The sequence below is a fragment of the Peromyscus maniculatus genome, chromosome 20, assembly GCF_049852395.1.
Source record: "Peromyscus maniculatus bairdii isolate BWxNUB_F1_BW_parent chromosome 20, HU_Pman_BW_mat_3.1, whole genome shotgun sequence".
In the NCBI taxonomy this organism is placed as follows: domain Eukaryota; kingdom Metazoa; phylum Chordata; class Mammalia; order Rodentia; family Cricetidae; genus Peromyscus; species Peromyscus maniculatus.
Genome location: NC_134871.1, coordinates 56,102,886 through 56,124,603, shown reverse-complemented (window position 1 = coordinate 56,124,603; position 21,718 = coordinate 56,102,886). Strand labels below are relative to the sequence as shown.

At 41.0% G+C, this 21,718-nt stretch overlaps 1 long non-coding RNA gene across 2 annotated transcripts in view; it reads right to left on the bottom strand.

Moving 5' to 3' along the window:
- Positions 1 to 21,718, bottom strand: part of LOC121824388 (uncharacterized) — a 116,068-nt gene that overhangs the window by 58,530 nt on the left and 35,820 nt on the right. The window contains exons 2-3 of one of the 2 annotated variants that reach the window (XR_006066272.2): positions 20,285 to 20,551; positions 11,128 to 11,342 (exon numbers count right to left, since the gene is read on the bottom strand). This is a non-coding gene — a long non-coding RNA (uncharacterized LOC121824388). Of the gene's footprint in view, positions 1 to 11,127; positions 11,343 to 20,284; positions 20,552 to 21,718 lie in introns of those variants that run through there. The other variant, XR_013046542.1, reaches the window with a different exon arrangement.

The following is a 21,718-nucleotide window of genomic DNA, read 5'->3' as shown; positions in this document are numbered from 1 at the left end:
AGGTGCTCAGTACAGAATTTAGGAGCCAGGGCTGGGTGTGGTTCAGATGATAGAGTATTTCTCTAGCATGCCTGAAGCCCTGAGTCTGTTCCCCAGCACCACTTTAAAAAACCAGGTATGGTGATATCCAAGCTCGAGAGGTTGGGGCTGGAGGAGCAGAAGTTCAAGTTTATCCTCAGCTACATAGCAAGTTCATGGCCACCTTTGGCCATGAACCAACATGAGACCAACTCAAAAAAACTAAAATGAAATAAAGGCTGTTGAGGTCAGCAAGACAGCAGTCAGAAGGCTCAGACTCCAACTTCACCACTACAGAAAGCCTAACTTGCAATCATACAAGGATCATAACATCGTTTTACCACTCAGAAGGAAACCTGTGAGACTTGTATAGTCAATGGTACTGAAGAAAATCTGAATTAGAAGAGGAAAAGCAATGTCCCCACAACTATCACTTTCCACTTTCCCTAGGTCACAGTGTCCAATGGAGATGATTTCCTGGGCCATAGTTTCTATGGGGAGGCAGAGAGCTAGCATTCCAATATGAGAGCATACTCTGACTCACCACAGGTGCAATTCTGAAGGCTATGGCACAGGTAGACATCCTAGGGTCAGATAGGGACACAGAATAGAGACAGAGGTCAGAGGTCAGAGTAACATCACTGAGTATCAGTGATGTGACTGCTCCTAACAGGAGCAGTGCCATATGACACCCACAAAGCAGAGCTGATGCCTTCAGAAGCATGGGAAGTTTCATCTACCTGGAGTACTTTCAAGGCTACTCTCCATGCTCAGCCTCAGGACTGATCCAATCATCCCCATGCTAGCCTCAGGACTGATCTAACCAACCCCACACTAGCAGGGATCCCACCACTATATATTTTGAGTAAGTGTTGGGTCTGCTCTGCTTCACCAAAGAAGCCAAATGGCTGCTCAGATAAACTTTAAAAAACTCTCCTCATGGTGCTATCCTGACAAGAGGGGCATCTCCACTAGGCATCTCTGAGCAGCATTGTCTCTGCTTCCACCTGCCCCTGACTCAAGCTACTGTCAGAGCACAGCCTACAATGCTGCCCATGTGCAGGTATCAAATAGTTGGATTGCCTGAACAGTGAGGATATCTCCATACCAGCATGGCTGAAAGCCACTCGGGTGCTTAGTCATCATCTCTACTGCAGTAGAACCCAGCCAGCCATGCCAGCCAGGCAATAGAGCCCTGCAAGCGACCTCACTCAGCATCAGAGCAAAGGGAACAGCCCACCCAACTAGGAACTCCCAGAGAGCTCTGCCTGTGCAGTGATCACTAGCTGGTCCTTCCAGAACCAGCAACTAGACAAAATCATGAAAGTCTGCCCCTGTCAAAGATTTGGACAGGAGAGAGTTTCCTCGGATATATAGACAACAGCACAGTGACAGAAGGAACACAGGTGTAGCTGGAGAGTTTTCTCTCTGGGTCCCGCCAAGCCCCAGCAGTCCCTTAGCCCACTTATAAAATAAACATACAGACGCTTATATTATTTAAATTGTTTGGCCATTAGCTCAGGCCTATCATTGTTTAGCTCTTACTCTTATATTCAGCCCATTTCTATTAATATATACTTTGCCACGTGGCTTGTGGCTTATTGGTACCTTACATCTTTCTTGTCCTGGTAGCAGCTTCAGGCAGTCTCCTCCTTCCCTTCCTGCTCCCTTAATTCTCCTCTCTGTTAGTCCCACCTATACTTCCTGTCTGGCTACTGGCCAACCAGTGTTTTATTTATTAACATATTTGCCATACAGAACATCCTACAGCACACAGGGAATTACAACATCTCTAAAAACTATTGCACAGCTCCAAAAATGAATCCTAAAAGCATAGAAGTCTGTGAAATGACTGACAAAAAAATTAATAATAAATTCTCTTCTCAATAAACAAGGGAATTAGAATGGAGGGCCAGTGAGATTGTTCATCAGGGAAAGGTGCATTTCCATGAAGCCTAACTTCAATCTCCAGGAGTTACCCAGTGGAAGGAGAGAGCAGACTACCACAGTGGTCCTCCGACCTACACACACACACACTGTAGAGTATGTGCATGTGCACATGTGCACACATACACAGACAGACACACAATAAAAAAGCAGATGTTTAAAAAGAGTATTTGAATCAAAACTTAAATGAAATTTGGAGGCAGTACATGAAAAAAGTAGGAAGTTTGACAAAGATAAAAGAAATATTAGAAAGAATCAAATGGACATCCTAGGGATGAAAAACAGTGTCTGAACTGAAAGTATTTTTGGTTATTGTTGTTTATTTTTGCTTATTTTTGAATAAAGTTTAATATAAAATATGCAAATAAAAATCATGCACTAAAATCAACCAGATGCAAAATCTATGCATCTAAGTGAACTTGTATACAGTTACAATAGTCATTCTGAAGCTGTGGAGCTTCACATTGGATTTCACACTTTCACTCTCAAGTATATTTAAATTCACTCATCCATGACCAAAAACCCAAAAATTCCATGACAAAGTTAGAATTAAAAACAAGTTGGCTTTATATACTCTTTCATCTCATTTCTATGACTTACATTTATTCCTTCTTCATCCCCTAATATTTAACTCTTTCCTGACTTGTTTTATACACATTATATTGTGCCCACACGTACATTTGTTTATACATATATATGTATATATACATACATATACATATATATGTGTATATATTATATGTGTATTATTATATACATATTATTGGTTAGGTTCTGCATATGAGGGAAAACGTTTTTTTTCTTTCTGGTATTGTGTGGCCTTGTTTAAATATTATACATTCTAAGTGCTTCCATTATCCCATAAAAATTTGTGATTACATTTTTATTTAGCAATAAATAGTATTCATATATATGTAAATATATTTGTAAAACAAATGTTCATTATCCACTAATCTGTTGATAGACAACTTGGTTTAACAGTAGACTGGATCAAGCAAAAACAATGACAGTAATCTAAAGATATATTAGTTGAAAGTGTACATTTGGAAAAAGAAAAAAGCAATAGAATAAACAAGAATGAAGATTTAGACTAATAATAAAACCTGTCAAGAGATAAAACCTGCATAGAGAGAGTTCCAGGAGGAAGAGGGAGAAAAAGAGAAGATGGAGGAAGGGAAAGAGGAAGTGGGTGTGGTATTGTATTCCCCCAAATATTGTGCATGCTAATAAACTTATCTGGGGTCAGAGACAGAGCAGCCACAATATTAAACATAAAGGATAGGCATTGGTAGCACATGCCTTTAATCCTAGCATTCCAGAGGCAGAAATCCATGTGTTCAAGAATACAGACAGGCATGGTGACTCATCACGCCTTTAATCCCAGAAAGCGAGCCTTTAATCCCAGGGAGTGATGGTAGAAAGCAGAAAGGTATATAAGGCATGAGGACCAGAAACTAGAAGCATTTGGCTGGTTAAGCATTCAGGCTTTTGAGCAACAATTCAGCTGAAACCCATTCTGGATGAGGACTCAGAGGCCTCCAGTCTGAGGAAGCAAGACCAGCTGAGAATCCAACAAGGTGAGGTAGCTGTGGCTTGTTCTGGCTCTCTGATCTTCCAGTTCACCCCAATACCTGGCTCAAGTTTGATTTTATTAATAAGAACTTTTAAGATTTATGCTACAAGAGGGAAAGAGGGAAAGAGGGGGAGAGAAGGTGGGAGGGAGGGGAGAAGGGAGGGAGGGAGAGAACATTTAAAGAAACAATGGCTAAATTGGACCTTAATTTGAAGGCCAGATGCCAGGGCCCAAGTGTAGGAGGCATAAAAATCTTCAATCAAATTTAGCTCAGAGAGAAGTACACACACACACACACACACACACACACACACACACACACACACACAAACAAACATACACACATACACTAAGGAGAAAAAAATAGATAAATAGCATCACATAGAAAGGTTCATTGATGTGAACATAGGCAGATTTATCAGCAGGAACCCTGTAGGGCAGGAGAGAGTACAATAGAGTATTCAAAAATGATAAGAGAAAATCTGCCAACCAAGAATATTTTACCTAGCAAAGCTGTCTTTCAAAAACAGGGGATAAATACAAACTTTCACAGATGAGCAAGTCTAAAGCAGTTTACCACCAATAGACCTGTATCTTGGGAAATGTTGAGGGAAGTTCTTGAAGCTGAACTAAAACCTTGTGATTGGCAACATAAAAAAACACAAATATACAAAACTTAATGGTGATGAGAAACAGAGATGTTTCTAGGGCTGCAGAATGTTCTAGGGCTGCAAAGTGGTGTGTGATGCAGTGTTATTCTAAGTATGAGGGTGGAAAGACAATTCCATTAATTCTTGATAAATAAATTGTCCAGCGGTGGACACAGATTGTGTAAATTCTAATATCAAAAACATAAAGTATATGGGAAGGGAGTAAAAGAATAGAGTTGAATTACATAGTGCAAGTTGTTGAAATGTGCTTTCAGGAACTAGAGATGGCTTAGCAGTTAAAAGTGTGTGTTGCTCTTGCAGCAGACATTAGTTCTGTTCCCAGCATCCACATCAGGCAGCTTGCAACCTATAACTCCAGCTCCTGGGGATCTGATGCCATCTTTCTGGATGGCACACACATAACACAAACACACACACACACATACAAATACATTTTTTAAAAGATTTTAAATGTGTTTTTATGAAACATTCCATGTAAGACTCATGGTAACTGTAAAGAAAAAATAATTGCTACAAACATAAAACAAAATGAGAAATGAATCAAATAACACAAATAGGAAAACCATCAAACCACAAGAAAAGACAGCAAGAGGAAGAAACAAAAAATATACTAGAAAACAGGTGACAGTAGAAAGTCATCTTATGTAAGAAGCAGCTTTGGATATAAATATATTGATTTCCCACAATGAAACAGTAAACAGTGACTGAACAGAATTTTTAAGGTGTAATATCCAACTATGAGCTGCCTACAAGAAACTCACTTAACTTGTAGCTTTTAATCTTTTACACAGTCTAAAGCCAAAGAGATGGAGAATGCATGCATTCTACACAAGGAAACAAAAAATGACAAGGGTAGCTAAACTCAGGTCTGAAAAATAATAGACTTAAAGTAAAAAATAGAAATACTTTATGGAAGATGAAATCAACTCATTAAGAAACTATAACAGTTGTAAATACTTATGAACCTACAAATGGAGCATTTAAACATATAAAGCAAATATCAAGGAAGTGACAGATCAAAATAGAGACATGATAGGGACTTCCAATACTCTATTTTCAATAATGGCAGACCAAGCAGATAGAAAACAAAGAAAAGTTGGAGTGGAAGAGTTTTTTTTAGATTAATGAATGGACAGACATAAAGGGACCATTCCTTCCATTAAACAGCAGAATATTTATCTTTTCAGGAGCATACAGAGCATTTTCCAAGCTATTTCACACAATAGGTCACTTAGGAATTTATGATGACTAATTTAGTGCCAACACCTTTATATCTTTTTTACTACAATCTCAATAAATAACAAAGTCACAATTGGGGAGGGGGGAATTTCAGGAAGTCCACAACACAGAAGTTGAATAGCATGTTTCTGAACAACCAATGCAGGCATTAAAAAAGAAAATTTCAAATATCTTGAGACAAACAAAAATGGAAATATGGCCTATTAAAATATAGTGGGCACAATAAAATCAAATGTAAAAGAAAAATGCATAGTAAATATACCTGCACTAGGGAAATGGGAAAATATACATAAATAATTAGTAGGATTCCTATATACTAATGGGCTACCAAAAAAATAAAGTGACATAAGAATTATGCCACTCATAATAGATACAAAAAATAAAATCAGGAATAAATGTAAACAAGGCATATTGTAGACTATAGAATATTAATGAAAGAAATTAGAGAAATCAAATGGAAAGGTATCCTGACCTCATAGAGTAGAATTAATATTGTTAAAACATTAACACCACCCAAAGTAATCTATAGCTTCAATGTAGTTGATACCAAAATTCTAGTCTTATTTTTCATCAAAACTGAAAAAAATGAAATTCATATGGAAACACACACACTATCCAAGACAATCATATGTGAAAAAAAGGTCAAAGCAGGGGGCATCAGTTTACCTGATTTTAAAGTATATTGTAAATATATAATCATTTAATAGCTATAGCATTATTTTTTAAAAATGCAATCTGACCAGTGGATCAGAATAAACAGTTTCCCCCACCAATAAAAACGTAAGTGCCAAAATTACAAGAACTCCCAGTGGAAGAGAGCTCAGCAAGGTGGCTCAGCAGGCAAAGATGCTTGCTGCCAACCCTGACAACCTGAGTTCAATCCCTTCAGCTCACATGGTGGAAGGAAAATACCAAATCCGACAAGTTGTCCTCTGACTTCCATGACATGTGCCATGGCATACACACACACTAAAAATAAAATTATTAAAAAGAATACACAATGGGGGAAAGGATAGTCTTTTTAATAATGGTACCGGGAAAACTGGATGGTCACGTGCAAAAGAATGAAACTGAACTTATCTGATATTATGTATAAAGTCAACTCAAAATAGATTGAAGATTTAAATATAAAGTTAGGAATATATATATATATATATATATATATACATATATATATATATATATATATATACATATATATGAGAGGGGGGAAGACAAACAGCTTTGATCTGAAAAATTATATATATATATTTTTTTGGATCTGACCCCAAGAATTCACATGCCTCAATAGTAAAACCTAGACATCAAATTTAAAAGCTTCTGCACATAAAAGAACTATAAAACTATCAGTTGATAGTCTGAGGAGATGACCAATGGATTGTGAGGAATTGTTTGCAAGCTGTACATTGATAAGGAGTTGATATCCAAAACATGCAAAGAATTCAAGTCAATATTAAGAAAACAAAACCCCAATATAGTGGGCAGGAGATTTGCATAGGCAAAAAAAGATATAAAAATTATCAATAGATGAAATTAACAAATGTTCTACATCATTAATGAAGGAAATTCAAATTAAGTTATAGTAAGATTCTACCTCCCCTATTAGAACAGTTACTATCCAGAAATGAAAGATAAACACTTCTGAGGATCCAGAGAAATGGAAGCTTTTGTATACCATTGGTAAAGAATATAAACTAGCACCTCCAAGCTGAGAAACTGAAGATCTAAAACAAAATTTCTACATAACACAACAATTCTACTTCTGGTTACTTGTATAATAATTCCCTTCAAATTAAAATATTTTGTCTACAATAGTGACTGGCATGGCAAGTTATGCCCACACATGCAATTATGGCATGGATGTTGTGGGAGTAACCAACCTCTTTCATATTGAATATAAGTCCTACTCCCCAGAAGAAACACATTTTTATACTGCAATCAGGCCAAGAAGCTGAGGTTGGAGAGTGCAGACAGACCCCATAGATGAATCTACTGCTGTTATTCTGCTAAACAGACATAGTATCAAATTGCCGTCTAAATTTGTATCTCTCTGCTTATAGATTAGTGCAGCTATTACAAATCCTTAGAGAAGCTTCTTACTGCAGAGGATGGTGGTTAATGAAGAAACAACTGATCAAAGGTCAGTTAATAAGTTTCAGTGGAGTTCTTAGCCATCAATGGGACATGTATATCACACCCATGTTTATAAGGCTTACAGACCATTGCAGAAGAGAGGGCAGAAAGATTGTAAGAGCATGGGGTCAGGCAGGAGTGGAGCAAAGCAGTGACTTCCAGATGTAACAGGACAGCTGCACTCATGAACCACAGAAGCTATGACTGCCTGTACAAGACCTGAACAAGATCAAGCCAATTCATTTTCCAGCATGGAGGGGGTAGGAGCTCATGAGCCCCAACCCCCTAGCTGAGTAGCTGTGGATGGCTGCTTAGAGGAAGAAGATAGCTTTCTCAAAGTATGCAGCCCCTGGTAGGTCAACCACGCTTTAGTGGATGGCCCTACACACTTGCATATATGGCCAGCACAACATGGATGAAGTGGGTTATAAAACAGAAAAAAAAGGCAGGCACTTGGAAAGGAATGGTAAGGTAGTGGCAGATCTGGGAAAAGTTATCTGCAGGTGAGTGGTGATATAATCTAAATAAATTCTGTGAAATTCTCAGTTAATATAATATTGTATTTAAAAAATTCCATCCCAGGAGAAAATTCCTTAAAACTTGAAAATTCTAAAGGGAATTTCCTGAAGATTCAAGAAGAAAACAACTCATAAGTCTTAAAAAGTTCCTGAAATTTATCATACTCACAGACCCTTCCATCCCCAAGGGTATAGAAGCAATAAAGACTGCTCAGGAGGAGAATTCCCCAACCTTGGAGCTGCCTTCAAGTCATAGGTAGCCCAGGTAGAGACGTGCTTCAGCAATGCAGAGATGCCCCTTCGTCATCCAGTAAACTCATGTCTCACCATACCGAACACTAGTGGAATCATTACTTTGGTCTGATCAATTCCCTGTCTTGGGTGAGTAGGTATTTGTTCATATTTATCTCTCCAGGAAAAGTGTCATGCCACAGAACTTTACTCTGAGATTTGAATTGGTATTTTGAAAAGATGTCTACCCCTCCATGTTCATCACAGCTCTAATTTGCAACAGCCAGGATACAGTACCAACCCAAATGTCCATGTCAGGAGAATGAATACACAAAACATGATACCTACACACAACGGAATACTATTCAGCCTTAGAAATGAAGACAGTTCTAGAATTTGCAACAATGTTGTTGAAAATAATGTTCTGTTGAATGAAATGAAAAACTCAAGTACAAAAAGACAAATGTTCAGTGTCCTTACTCATGTGCAGAAGCTAAAACAGTCAGAACTTCCAAAAGCTGAGAGTGGAGTGGTAGTTACCAGGAACTTGGGGACAATGGGTGGGAAATTCTATCTAAAGGGTGGATGTCTCACACAGGATGAAGGAGGAACTTTGAAAATACACTGTACAGAATGATGACTACCATTGATAATGACATACAATATGCATTTTAAAACTATTGAGAACCTAGTATGAGGACTCTCACTACAAAATAGTCATTATTTTTCTATAAGGGGCAGGCAGGTTATTGGTCTGTTTGACTCTTCCATACTTTGTTTGTAAGTCATAAAATCACCCCATACCCCAGAAATAAACACAACCACACATTTTCAATTTACATTAAGATAAAAATAGAGAATTGTTTGGACAGACCACTTGTTCAAGCAAGGAAAGACCGACACTCATAGAGCCATGGGCAACAGATTCAGCAGGGACTTCAACAAAGAGGAAATGCAGACACCAGGCTGCTCCACCTTTCCAGTGACTATAGAAGCCCTGAGACATGGTACTTGCCCACCAGACATGGACAAGCAGAAGCCATACAGCACCGGGTGGCCTTCCCTGTGTCTGTGGTTCAGCAGAAGCTCCAACCTTCTCTGATGGTGGGAACAGAAATTAGAGAAAAAAAAATCCCTTGGTGAAGTCCTTCCCAGCTTGCAAAGGTGAAAACATGTAAGCTGGGTTCTGCACTTCCATTCAACTGTCTACACCCCACTGGTCCAGCTCTTTGCTGCTGGAACTCAGCTTGCATTCCACCAGAGGACATCTCCAGCTGAGCTTAGCCACAGGAGGAGCTCAGAGCCAGGAAGGGGACAAAGCCTAGGGCTCTCTTCCCCATTACCCCCACTTCCTCTGTGCCCAGCACCCCATTTCTCCGGGTCACAGTCTGTGTCACACACTGCTCTGGTGGTAAGTGCAAAGTGCAGACCACTTAAGAATTTACAGTGTTTGTTCACTGCATAAATCCAAAGCCACGCTAAGCTAGATAGACTGTTATTTATATATTAAACTGCCAAGAAAGCAACAATTAACACCTCTCTGGAAGTAACACTTCTCCCTCCCAGAGAGAGGGAGCAAGCAAGAACTTTCCACAGGGCAGTGGGCTGCCACCGTGCCACAGTGCACACAGCTGCGCCCTTTAATTACTGCTCCTGGTACCAGCCCCATATATTATGTGTGTAGCATATATTAATTTCCTAATAAGACCCAGTTTTAAAAAGATAATCAAGATTTTTTTCTAAAACAAAAACTCTATTATTTCAACAACCATCACAGTAAAGTTTTTTGAAGGTATGCAAAATTATGTTTTTGCAGAACTTCCAGAAATTAAAAATACTAAACAAAAGAATCAAGGTTCCAAATATTTTTTAATGATTATATTCAGTAGAGTAACATTTATTTAAAAAATAATTAGTTCAATAAATTACAACTTTTTAAACAGTGCCTCGTGAATAAGCATATACCTAAATATCCAACAAATACACTAGTTGTTTTTTTTTTTTTTTTTAAAGGACGAGGCTTATATTTCATGTCAAGAACTGGAAATATAGTTAGCCCAATCCTACAGAGTAGGAAAAGAAAAGAATAGAAAAAGATGGCTGGAGTAAAGCTCAGTGGTTAGAGCCTGGCAAGCAAGCCTGAGGACCAGACAGACCTGGGATTCCCAGGCCTTATGTAAATAGTGGGTGGGCTGGCAGCCTGCTTGTGATTCCAGCAGAAACAGGGATCCTTGGAGAAAGCTGCTAGCTAGACTAGACAGATCAGTTAATCTACCTCAATAAAGCTGGAGAGAGCATCGCCTATTACAGAAAGGACACAAAGATAGTGTCTAGGGGATGTTAGCACCCTGAGGTCTTTTGTGGAAGAGTGCTTGCCTATTGGTGTTGCAGAACTGCTTCTGGGCTCTGCATCTGGGTTCCTTGAGTCTCTGTCTGTGGATCCTGAGGAGTAACACTGCCGTTCAACAAATCCTACTTCCAAGGAACCTGAACTCTCTGAACCTCTGATCCCTTCTCCAAGCAGATACCCAGTGACCATGGCAGATAATCCACCTTCTGAGTTTGTCTGGAGAGTAGATGAGATCATGCATGACTAGCCCAGTGCCTGAGACAACTAGAATCCCATGTCTGCTATTTTTACAAAATCATGGTGCTAGAAAGAAGGCTGGAGCAGGCTATGATGGGTCCCATGTACCAGAAAGCAGCATTTATGTATCATTCTGCAAGAAGTAAAGATTTCAGCAAGAATATTGAGTAGGTCACTGGGATTGAGGTGGGAGCAGTCACCAAATATACCACTAACAATAGGCAAGATAGCAAGGGACAGAGGATGACACTGGCCCACAGAGCCAGCTACACTAAAGAGATATAGAGTCAACACAGCATCTATGACACCCCAGTTTCTTACCGGAGGAACTCCTGAAATGACTGAAGTTCATTCTTTCCAGGGTCGACTTGCATCCCACAAAAAGATTCACTGATGTCATCAATGCCAGTACTTCATCACATGACCTAATTTGTAAATAAGGTCATTGCAGAAATAAACATGAAATTATGGGACTAGAGGAGCCATTAATTCATGATGACCCACATCTTAAGCCAGGAGAGAGATTCTCAGCCAGCAGATGGTCTGTGCCCATGAAGATAGAGATTAGAGTGAAACATCTCCAATCCAGGTCAAAGAACAAAAGCAAGAGAATCCAGAACAGCCCTCAGAGGGAGACAACAGCCTCCCTTTGCTGTCTGCTTCCAGTCTCCAGAAAACAATAGAGTTGTGTTGTATGAAGCCAATGAATTTGTAGAATGTGGTGACACCAGTCACCAGAACCCAGGCACCCTCCTAGCCCCAAGTGAAAGTCCATTCCTAGAAGCATTCCCATACAGATGGCCCCACATACAGCAAGGTCTCATTTAGTATTCTGTCACTTTATAATGGCATTGGCATATATATACTGCATGCCCATATTTACACTGGGTTTCCACTGTCAGGGCAAAATTCAATGAGCCAATCTGATGAGCCACTCATCACTTCTTCATAGGGCAGGATTTATGCTAGAGGGTTCTGTCTCTCTGATTGTCCTGACCTAGGGGACCTGCCACCTCTGATTGTCCTGATCCTGGTAAAGACAGGCTGAGCCAAGCTGGGGTGTGCTCTAGATCAGGGACATTAAACACATTTGTGTATGTGGGTGCATATTCCTATGTGTGTAAGTATGTGCATGCTTGTGTGTGTGTGTGTGTGTGTGTGTGTGTGTGTGTGTGTGTGTGTGTGTGTGTGTGCATGCCTGTGTGCATGTGTAGAGATCAGAGGTCCACCTTGTTTTTGAGACAGGGTTTCTCAGCTTAACCTGGCTAGACTGAGTTGCCAGTAGACTAGGGATCCACCTCTCTGCCTCCCCAAATGTGTGTTACTTAAGCATGTTACCATACCTAGCTTTTTTATGTGGGTTCTGGGGATCAAACTCATCTTCATGCTTGTACAGCAAACATTACTGACTGATCCATCTTCCCAGCCCTTAAATACAGTTCTGGCTTATAATATTTTCATTGTATACTAGGTTTATCATGAAATATGTGGCCCCATTAAGTTGATAAAACCATCCTTATAAAATTCAGGTTATACCACAAGTGTGGTCATTTCCAAAGTGAATAATCACCTTGTTTACTTCCCTGATTCTCACAAGGACAGACATGACACTTTCAACATCTCTGAACCTCTAAAGCTCAGCACAGGGGTGATCTATCCAGTCCCTATAAGAAATACAACCCCCTAAGTACCATGGCCTGAAGTCCCTTCCTCAACTCCTCTCAGACCCAGCCTTCCATTATCCTTTATCATGAATGCTCTGCTCTCAACCTTCAGTCAACAGGACCCTAGGGTATTCCTCTCCAACATACCAAATGCATGGGCTATGCACAGTGAGAATGTCCTTAGCTCATTTCCCCTTACCACATGGACAGGTGTCCCATCCATGCCTCTCTGCAAACAGAGGGCTATGTTTTCTAGTGTCTTGAGCTGGCGATACAGGGTGTTGCCATACTGTTAGGATGTGCCTGTCCCCTAGAGGCTCTTCAGCTGGTCATTGATGATGAGCAGGGTGCCCCATCTTTACAATCCTTTCATTTTGATCCTCTGCAAACCACTCATGACTTCTGCTCCCATTTCAACAGTTTGCTCTCCTCTGCTCTCATCCTCAGGCCAGAAGGCATTGCTAATACCTGTTTCTGCCTAACTTTGAGATGTGGCTCCTGTCAACATCTGCATGCATAGAAATAAATCTATATTCTTGCAATACAATCCTGCTGGTATTGGTGCAACTTAGTCACGTTTGGATATGGCTCCTGAGCTCTCAGGGCTCAGATTCCACAGATACAGGATCCTCTTACCTCTCATGGCCCAGTCCTAGGTCTAGGACAGTGGAGGCAGAAGGCACTTGAAGCACATATGAATCTGTAGCCCCCTAAGAAGCTTCCAGAAAGATCTCATGTGTCTTCCAAGTCATGACTACTGCCCTGAGTGGGCTGAATCTCCATCTCCTACTCCATGGCTGCCCCAAAAAGACCTTTGATACCTGTAGCAGGCTTTCTTTTAGGCCACCAATCAGTTCCCAAATCACGACACAGAGACTTATTATTAGTTATGAATGCTCAGCCTTATCTTAGCTTTTATTTTAATCTGTTTCCCTTTATTTACATTTTGCCTTGGGGCTTTTTATCTTTTTTTCTTTCTGTGTATCTTACTTTCCTGCTGTCTCCATGGCTGGCTGGCTGGCAGATGTCTGGCTTCTGGCCCTCGGTGTGCCTCTCTCTTCCCCTCTCCTTCTCTTCTCCTTCTTCTCTTCTTTTGCCTAGATTTCTCCTACTACTTATTCTCTCTGCCCACCAGCCCTGCCTATCCCTCTCCTGCCTACCTATTGGCTATTGAGCCTTTTATTAGACCAATCAGCTGCCTTAGGCAGGCAAGGTGAAACAAATGTAACACACAAATGCAGCATAAACAAATGTAATACATCTTTATATCATTGATAAAGGCAGCAGAAACAAATGTAACACACCTTCACATAGTTAAAGAAATATTCTGAAGCATAAACAAATGTAACACATCTTTGCATCATTTACAAAGGCAGCATAAACAAATATAATACACCTTTACACAGTTAAAGTAATATCCTGCAGCATAACCAAATGTAACACATCTTTGCCTACTTAAAATAATGTTCCAAACAGACCCCTTCAACAGAAGTGCTTCCTCGGTTCTCCAATCCAGCAGTCCCAACAGATCAATCACTCATACTGTGCCTGAGGCAGCAGAAGAACAAATGTTTCAACTCATGTCATCCAAACTACTTACTTTTCTGTTCACACAGTGGAAACACTGGTTACCATATGGACAGTTCAACCCTCAGCATCCCTGCTAGGAACCTACAACCAATACATGAGGAACTGAACTCAAGCTCTCTCCCTTGTTGAAGGGAAATGCAAAGGAATTCAAGGTTCTAACAGGGCAGACAGTCCAGGAAACTGAGTCTCAGGTGGACCTGGACACTGAACTCTCAGTAAGGAGGCAGGAGGAATTCTAGCCACATGAATCCCATGTCTCCTCATCCCATTCTGTGTTCCTTATAGCCTGCTATGTTCATTCTGCCTCCCAGTTCTTTCTGATAAGTGGGAGAAACTTTTGTGTAACCATCTACTGAGATCTTCAGATTATGGTCATAGACTAGATTTCCCAATTCCGTTATTTCAATTTTATTTGTTTATAATTGAGCTCTTCAGTTCTTAATGATGCCCTGCTTCTACTTTGTGAATTCCATCTGTCTCAACTTGTCAATTTTTATTGTGTTCATTTTATTATGTCAAAGCTTGGTAGGACATTCTGTAACTTCTAATTCCTCAAAGGTAAATTCTCCAGCAAATTCATTGCTACATAATCTTCTATGCTTGTTCCTTTTCTCTTCACTGTAACCAAATATCTGACAAAGCAACTTAAGGAAGAGTTGCTTTACTTTGGTTCAGGGTTCAGAGAGGAAGGTGGAATAGAAAGGCCTGACTCTTTGCAATGAAAGTATAGAGTGGAAGCTGCTCACGTGGCATCAGATAGGAAGCAGAGAACTGGAAATGGAAGTAAGGCTGGAAATAGAAGCACATGCAAAATTCAAAGGCAGGACCCTAGCAATCTGCTTCTGCCAATCAGGCCCTACCTCCCAAAGGCTTCACAATCTTCAACATAGCACTTGGAACAAGTTCTCAAGCAGGAGCCTAAGAAGAACATTCCAGATTCAATCCATAGAAAGCTCATCACTACTAATTTTTTTTTTCTTGTGCTTGGTGTGTGATGTTTTTTTATTAGCATGTCTCCTGGGAGTAGACCTGGATCCCTGGTAAATGTTTCTATGGTACTGTCTGTTGGACATGCTTCATGCATTCACTATTTATAGGTCATATTGGACCTTGATTTCAGATTTGTTATGCTACATACATTCAGCCTCCAGAACACTCAACTTCCAAAACAGCCAGAGTGCACAAATCATGCTGCCTGTGAGAAACAGTCTCTGCCAAGGTAGCTTGTACCTGCCCACTCCTAACACCAAGCATCTGTTGTTCTATTTGCTACCATGATTTGACAAGTCCCGTGTCGTCCGTCCGTCCCCCCGTCCCCCCCCCCCCACATACCGTCTCCCAGCAACTCTAGCTCCCTTTCTATTGTGTCTTCCAGTCTTCCCCGGGATGCTAGATAGTTTTATGTCAATTTGACCTGAGCTAGAATCATCAGAGAGAAGGGAGCCTCAGTTGAGAAAATGTGTTGTGGAATATTAGTTGAAGATGTGTTACATTTGTTTAATGATGCAAAGATGTGTTGCATTCTTTTATGTTACATTTGTTTAACTCTATGAAGCTGTGTTACTTTGTCTGTCTAAAACACCTGATTGGTCTGAATGGCCAATAGCAAGACAGGAGAAAGGATAGGTGAGGCTGGCAGGCAGAGAGAATAAATAAAGAGCCTAGGAGACAGGCAGACTGTAGATGCATAGCTTTGTTCCTTGTGCAAATGAAGCTCAGACTATTCCTTTCCCTCAGGCCTAGTAGCATTGCAAAGCGATTGACTCAAGACAATAGGGCTTTTTGCATAACCAGGTGCAGTAAAGACTGGAGCAGAATTCCTGGTCCAGGCAGAGCAGCATGGCCAGAGAGAAGAGAATAAGGCAGAGTTTCTATAGATGGTAAGGAAGACTGGCTCAGGCCGAGGAAAGGAGCAAAAAAGGAAAGATGAAGGGTAAAGAAATAGAGGACAAAGATAAGATTGAAAGCACAGGAGCTTAGTTAGGACTATGAGAGGACAGGAAAAGTAGGTACAAAGAGAAGCTGAATGTGAGGACAAAGCTGAAGTTGTAGAGATAGAATTTTGTCTTAGAGAAATAAAGTAAATGGACGAAATAGCATGATGCACATAGATTCTTTTCCCTAAGATAACTCCCTGCTGGATGTAGTGTCTTCCCCAGGACTCTGGGGGGGGGGGTTCTTCTCAGGGCAGGCCCCTGAGAAAATTCCAATAAAAAGGTAGACAGGATAATTAAGTTAAGAAAAGATGGCTAGAAACAAGCCAGGTTAAGGCTGGGCATTCATAAGAAAAAATAAGACTCCATGTATTTATTTGGGAGCTGGGTGGTAGACCCCACAAAGAGTAAAAAGCAAAAAGTATAAAAACAATCAACTCCAAAAATGCCTCCATAAGGTCAGGCTATAGGCAAGTCAGTAGGCAGCACTCCTTCATGGCCTCTGCATGAGCTCCTAGCTTCAGGTTCCTGCCATGTTTGAGTTTCTGCCCTGAATTCCTTCAATGATAGGTGATGAGAGGAAGCATAAGCCAATAAACTCCCAACTTGCTTTTTGTCATGGGGTTTTATCACAGCAACAGAAACCCTAACTGGAACACCTGGAGACCCTGTGCAGTCACTGAGGCTCCCACAGCAGGTGTCTGGCTTGCATAGCCCTTGTCAGAGACACTTAGAAACCATGATTGCTAAAAAGCATCAATTCCTCATTTTGGCCCAAAGGCAACTAAAAGTAGAATAGAAGCCCAGGATCCCTTTCTTCAGGTTTCATCTGTCTCCTTTAGGTTACTACTGCCAGCTTTTAAAACATTGTGTTCCAGACCCATGAAAGGTGCCCTGCTCATTGTCCTGAACCTGCAGCCACTTTAGGATCCAGGAACAAATAACAAGACTGGTGGATAAACATCTCTACAGTAAAACTGAAACTACCCACAAGCATCAGGGAACCTGAGCCAACAGACCACCCCTCCAAACAAGGGCAATTTTCCAACCATAGAACAGGAGACATTTCCTGAGATCTACTTTGTCCACTCATTCATTAAGAACTCTTGGACCACACTATAAAAATAATATAGAGACAGTTATCAACTAGACCCCAACATACCTAGGAATACTTGATTATGTCCTCCCCAGTTCTTCTACTTAAGTCTAAAGGCCAGGTCAGCATCCCAAAGGTGGACTTGGGATCACTGCACCCACTGTGCCATGCTGATCAATCTCTTTCTGCTTTTCACCAATACTGGTCTCTCAGTGGGTAGATTGGGATGCACAGCCAAGCCTATTCTATTAGATGTGGCAGGGACTAGCCTCTCTCAAAGCTCTGGGGGTACCCAAGGAGTATGCAGCTTCATCCCCTGTGGCTCACCTGAGCTATCATTTTGCCAATCACTGGGGAGCTTTCAGCACTGCTTTCAAACTGTGATCTTGGTTAAAACATGGATCTTTCCTTATTAAGTAAATAAGCACTATTTGTTTATTTTTGCTTGACCATGAACCCATGCAGTTGAGTAAAGAAATGTGCCTACACAGCTCATCTCATAATTTTTCTGTTCATCTGATCTTGTGTAAGAAACCACTACCCACCGGGCAGTGGTGGCGCATGCCTTTAATCCCAGCACTCGGGAGGCGGAGCCAGGCAGATCTCTGTGAGTTTGAGGCCAGCCTGGTCTACAGAGTGAGATCCAGGACACGCACCAAAACTACATAGGGTTTTTTGAAACCCTGTCTCAAAAAAAAAAAAATGAAAGAAGAAAGAAAAATTAAAGCACCACCCAACAGCTCCTGACTCAAGCTACTCACTATCTTGTCTTTACTTATCAGTCTGTGGTCTGGGCCAGGAAAACAGTAGTGGCCCCTGTGATCAGTGAACATGGCTGCACATAGACCAGATGATGTTCTTTGGAGACTATGCACTGTCTGACTGGCAAGTTGTGCCAGTGGGCAGAGTCTCAGAGGGGCTATGAGCCATGCCTTGATTCCTTCCCATGTGGGTAAACTGTACCTGCTTCCAGTGTAGGAGCTCAGGACCAAAGCCAACATTCAAACCACAGTGAGTGGAAATTATCAGTCGGTTAAGGACTATACCCAAAAGCTTCAGTGTGAAGATCACAGAGACCATTGGGACTCGTGAGAAGAGAGGTTATCAAGGGATTTGTGGTCCTCCCTCACCCACAAGGCACAGAATATGGTCTTCATTATCCATATTCTGTATGTGTACACTTGTTGTTGGCAAAGTGTTTTGAGTGTCACCAAAACCCTTTCTTCCTCTACCCTTCCTTTTTATAATAAGGTACCCAGTGTAATACAACCCTTCCACTTTGGATACAACCCTTCCTCTTCATCCCAGTCCTCCAACCCAAAGCTATCTCTCTGGCAATAGAAGGACCAGCCCCTGGGTGACTGGAACTTTATCTGCTTGTGTCCTAGTGAATCATATCTCTTCACTCTCTCAATGGGGGGAGGGGTGAGATATTTACAGAGCAGCTTTCAATCATCCCTTCACATGTCAGAGGAAAGACACTTGCTGTAATTATGTGTTACACATGAAGCATTTAAAGATGGCTGGGCCTATTTTGCATCCTTACATGTCTCTTTAAATTAGTTATGAATTCTTAAAGGGATTCTTAGTCATTAATTACAATTAAGTCCACCAATTGCCATGCCAGAGAACATTCCTGACCTGTTCTCTGAAGCCTGATCAATTTGCTTGATGGATGTCACTGCACCAGCCACTGGGTTGGAGGAGTTTGATGACAAATGGCATGGTAATCCTGGAGCCCCTAGACACCACTAGGACCTGCTGCTGGCCTTAAATGTTTGTCCTAGAACATGCCCTTAGCCACAAACATTACACACTGATAGTGACTCAGATGACCACATGGGAAGGATGCCATGTCCAAGTGCCAGGGATAACAGAGGCAGTAGTGGTAGAGAAAGAGTCCAGATAGAGCAACAGACTCCTAACCCCAAAATTAAAGCCCTTAGCCACTGCTAAATGTTAGTAAGTTAATCACTAAATCGGTTGATATTCAGATTTTTACTAGACTAACCAGAATGGGGATGTTATACCCAAAGTAAGTCTGAGTGAAGCTGGCCATCAATGGTACCCTCATGGCTCCATTACGACTTTCTGGGGACACAATGGTCCAACATTAAATGTTTCACCACTGCCGTTGAGATGCCAGTTTGTCTGGGGATGAGAGACACCTGCTCTGAAGCTGTATATCTGGGTCAGCCCTACACACAGTAGATGTTTACTGAGTGCAACTGATATTTTCCTGTGTCCCACCCAGTTCACAGCCACTCAGTTCCAAATAAACACGCAGAGGCTTATATTAATTATAACTGCTTGGCCATTAGCTCAGACTTATTACTGACTAGCTCTTACACTTAAATTAACCCAAAATTCTTATTTATGTTTAGCCATGTGACTTGGTACCTTTTCACAGTTCTGTCTTATCATCTTGCTTCCTCTGTGTCTGGCTGGCAACTCCTGACTCAGCCTTCCTCTTCTCAGACTTCTCCTTATCTGCTTATCCTGCCTATAATTCCTACTGGCTACTGGTCAATTGGTGTTTTATCAACCAATTAGAGCAACACACATTCATAGCATACAGAATGACATTCCACAGCACTTCCCTTTTTCTGTCTAATCAAAAAGGAAGGTTTTAACTTTAACATAGTAAAATTACATATAATAGAACAGTTATCAAGCAAGAATTACAGTAACAATATCTAGTCTTTTTGTAAAATTAAAGAAAATATCACTATCCTATATTTGTGAGTCTAAAGTTTCATATCTAATTTGTCTTTTATCATAACCAAGGAAAATTATAATTATAACTATGTAGTCTTCAACTACAACTGAATCCTCCCATCGCCTGCTCCAAGCCTAGCAAGTAAGGGTGTGTTCTGTTCCAGGGAGTGTTGGAATTGATTACTGGCCAGGAACCTGCTTGTGAAAGACAGGAACAAATGCTCCCTGCTGCTTTGACTTTGAGACCCCACTTCCTGAATGGATGATGAGTCCACAGAGGAGAGAAGCTGAGTTTCCTCATCCTCCCCAACTCATTTCCTAAGACTGGAAGTGGAAATGCTTCTGTGCTTTGAGTGAATACCCACCTTAGGAACAGTAATGGAGCAATAAACTCTTGTTTTCATGACATTTTATAATCCTGTATTTCCCTCTGGTTCAACCTGACATCTTCTTCACCATGCACTTCCATCCATGAGCAGGATGATCCCTTTGATTCGTTGTAACACTTTGTGGTCATTCTGAAGATTTCAGATAACTCTGCCATTATCATCATCATCATCATCATCATCATCGTCATCATCATCAGTGCAGTGGGCTCTCTCAATGCCTCTTTTGTGGAAATTCCAGGCATCCTGGGAGATGAAGACATAATATAGCCGTAATGTGGTATACTTGTCTACCAGGACCAAATGACTTTGATTATACACTCTGGCAAGTATATAGACTAATATGTCATGGGTTAAATACTAAAATCAGAAACCCAAAGCAGAAGGCAGCAAAGAGATGGAGGCCCCTGACTGAAGCAACAGCTTTTGTCAGACCAAACTTACAAAGGGATAACCATTGTAGCTCCTCCCACTTTTGCAGCCAGGAGACTTCTCCCTGAATGTGATCTTGCTTCAAAACTCACACTACTGACTTGAGTCTAGGGCCTATTCCATCTAGGTTTCTACTGTTGTGAAAAGACCATGACCAAAAGCAACTTGGAAAAGAAAGAGTTACTTAGCTTTACATGCCCCCAATCATAGTCCATCACTGAAGGAAGTCAGGGCAGGAACTCAAGGCAGGAACCTGGAGGCAGGAACTGAAGCAGAAGCCATTTCTTATAGTATCAGGACACTTGCCCAGGGATGGCACCACCCACAGTGAACTGAGTCCTTCCACATCAATCATTAATCAAGAAAATGTCCCATAGACTTGCCTACAGGCCAATCTAGTGGGGGTACTTTTCTCAACTGAGGCTCCCTCTTCACAGATGACTCTAACTCAATCACTCAAGGTGACAAAAAACTAACCAGCTCAGGGCCCCACCCACTTCTGATAAATGACGCTTTCCACTGCTTCCAAGGTCTACTATGTCTTTCCATTATAGAGTGTCCATAATTTCTGCATGTTTGAAGCAAGAGGGAACAGTCTGTGTCAATTCACTTGATTGTACTGACTGTAAGTCACAATACTATCCCCAGTGAGTGACAGTAGCAACACTGTTTGCCCCTTTAGAAGCATGACCCACTCTCTCTTCTGCAAGCCTCTTGGGGGTGTTTTAAGTGTGGTCCTCACCACCATTTCCTAGGCTAGCAATTCTTATTGTCATCTTAAAGATAACAAACTGAGGTTCACAGAGAACAGTTGGTACTTGGAGTTAATGTTTTCTGACTTTTCAAAGGAATACTTTTTTTTTTTGAGCTGAGGATCGAACCCAGGGTCTTGCGCTTGCTAGGCAAGCACTCTACCACTGAGCTAAATCCCCAACCCTGTTTTCTGACTTTTCAAACAGGAAAGGCCAGAGACTAGAGATC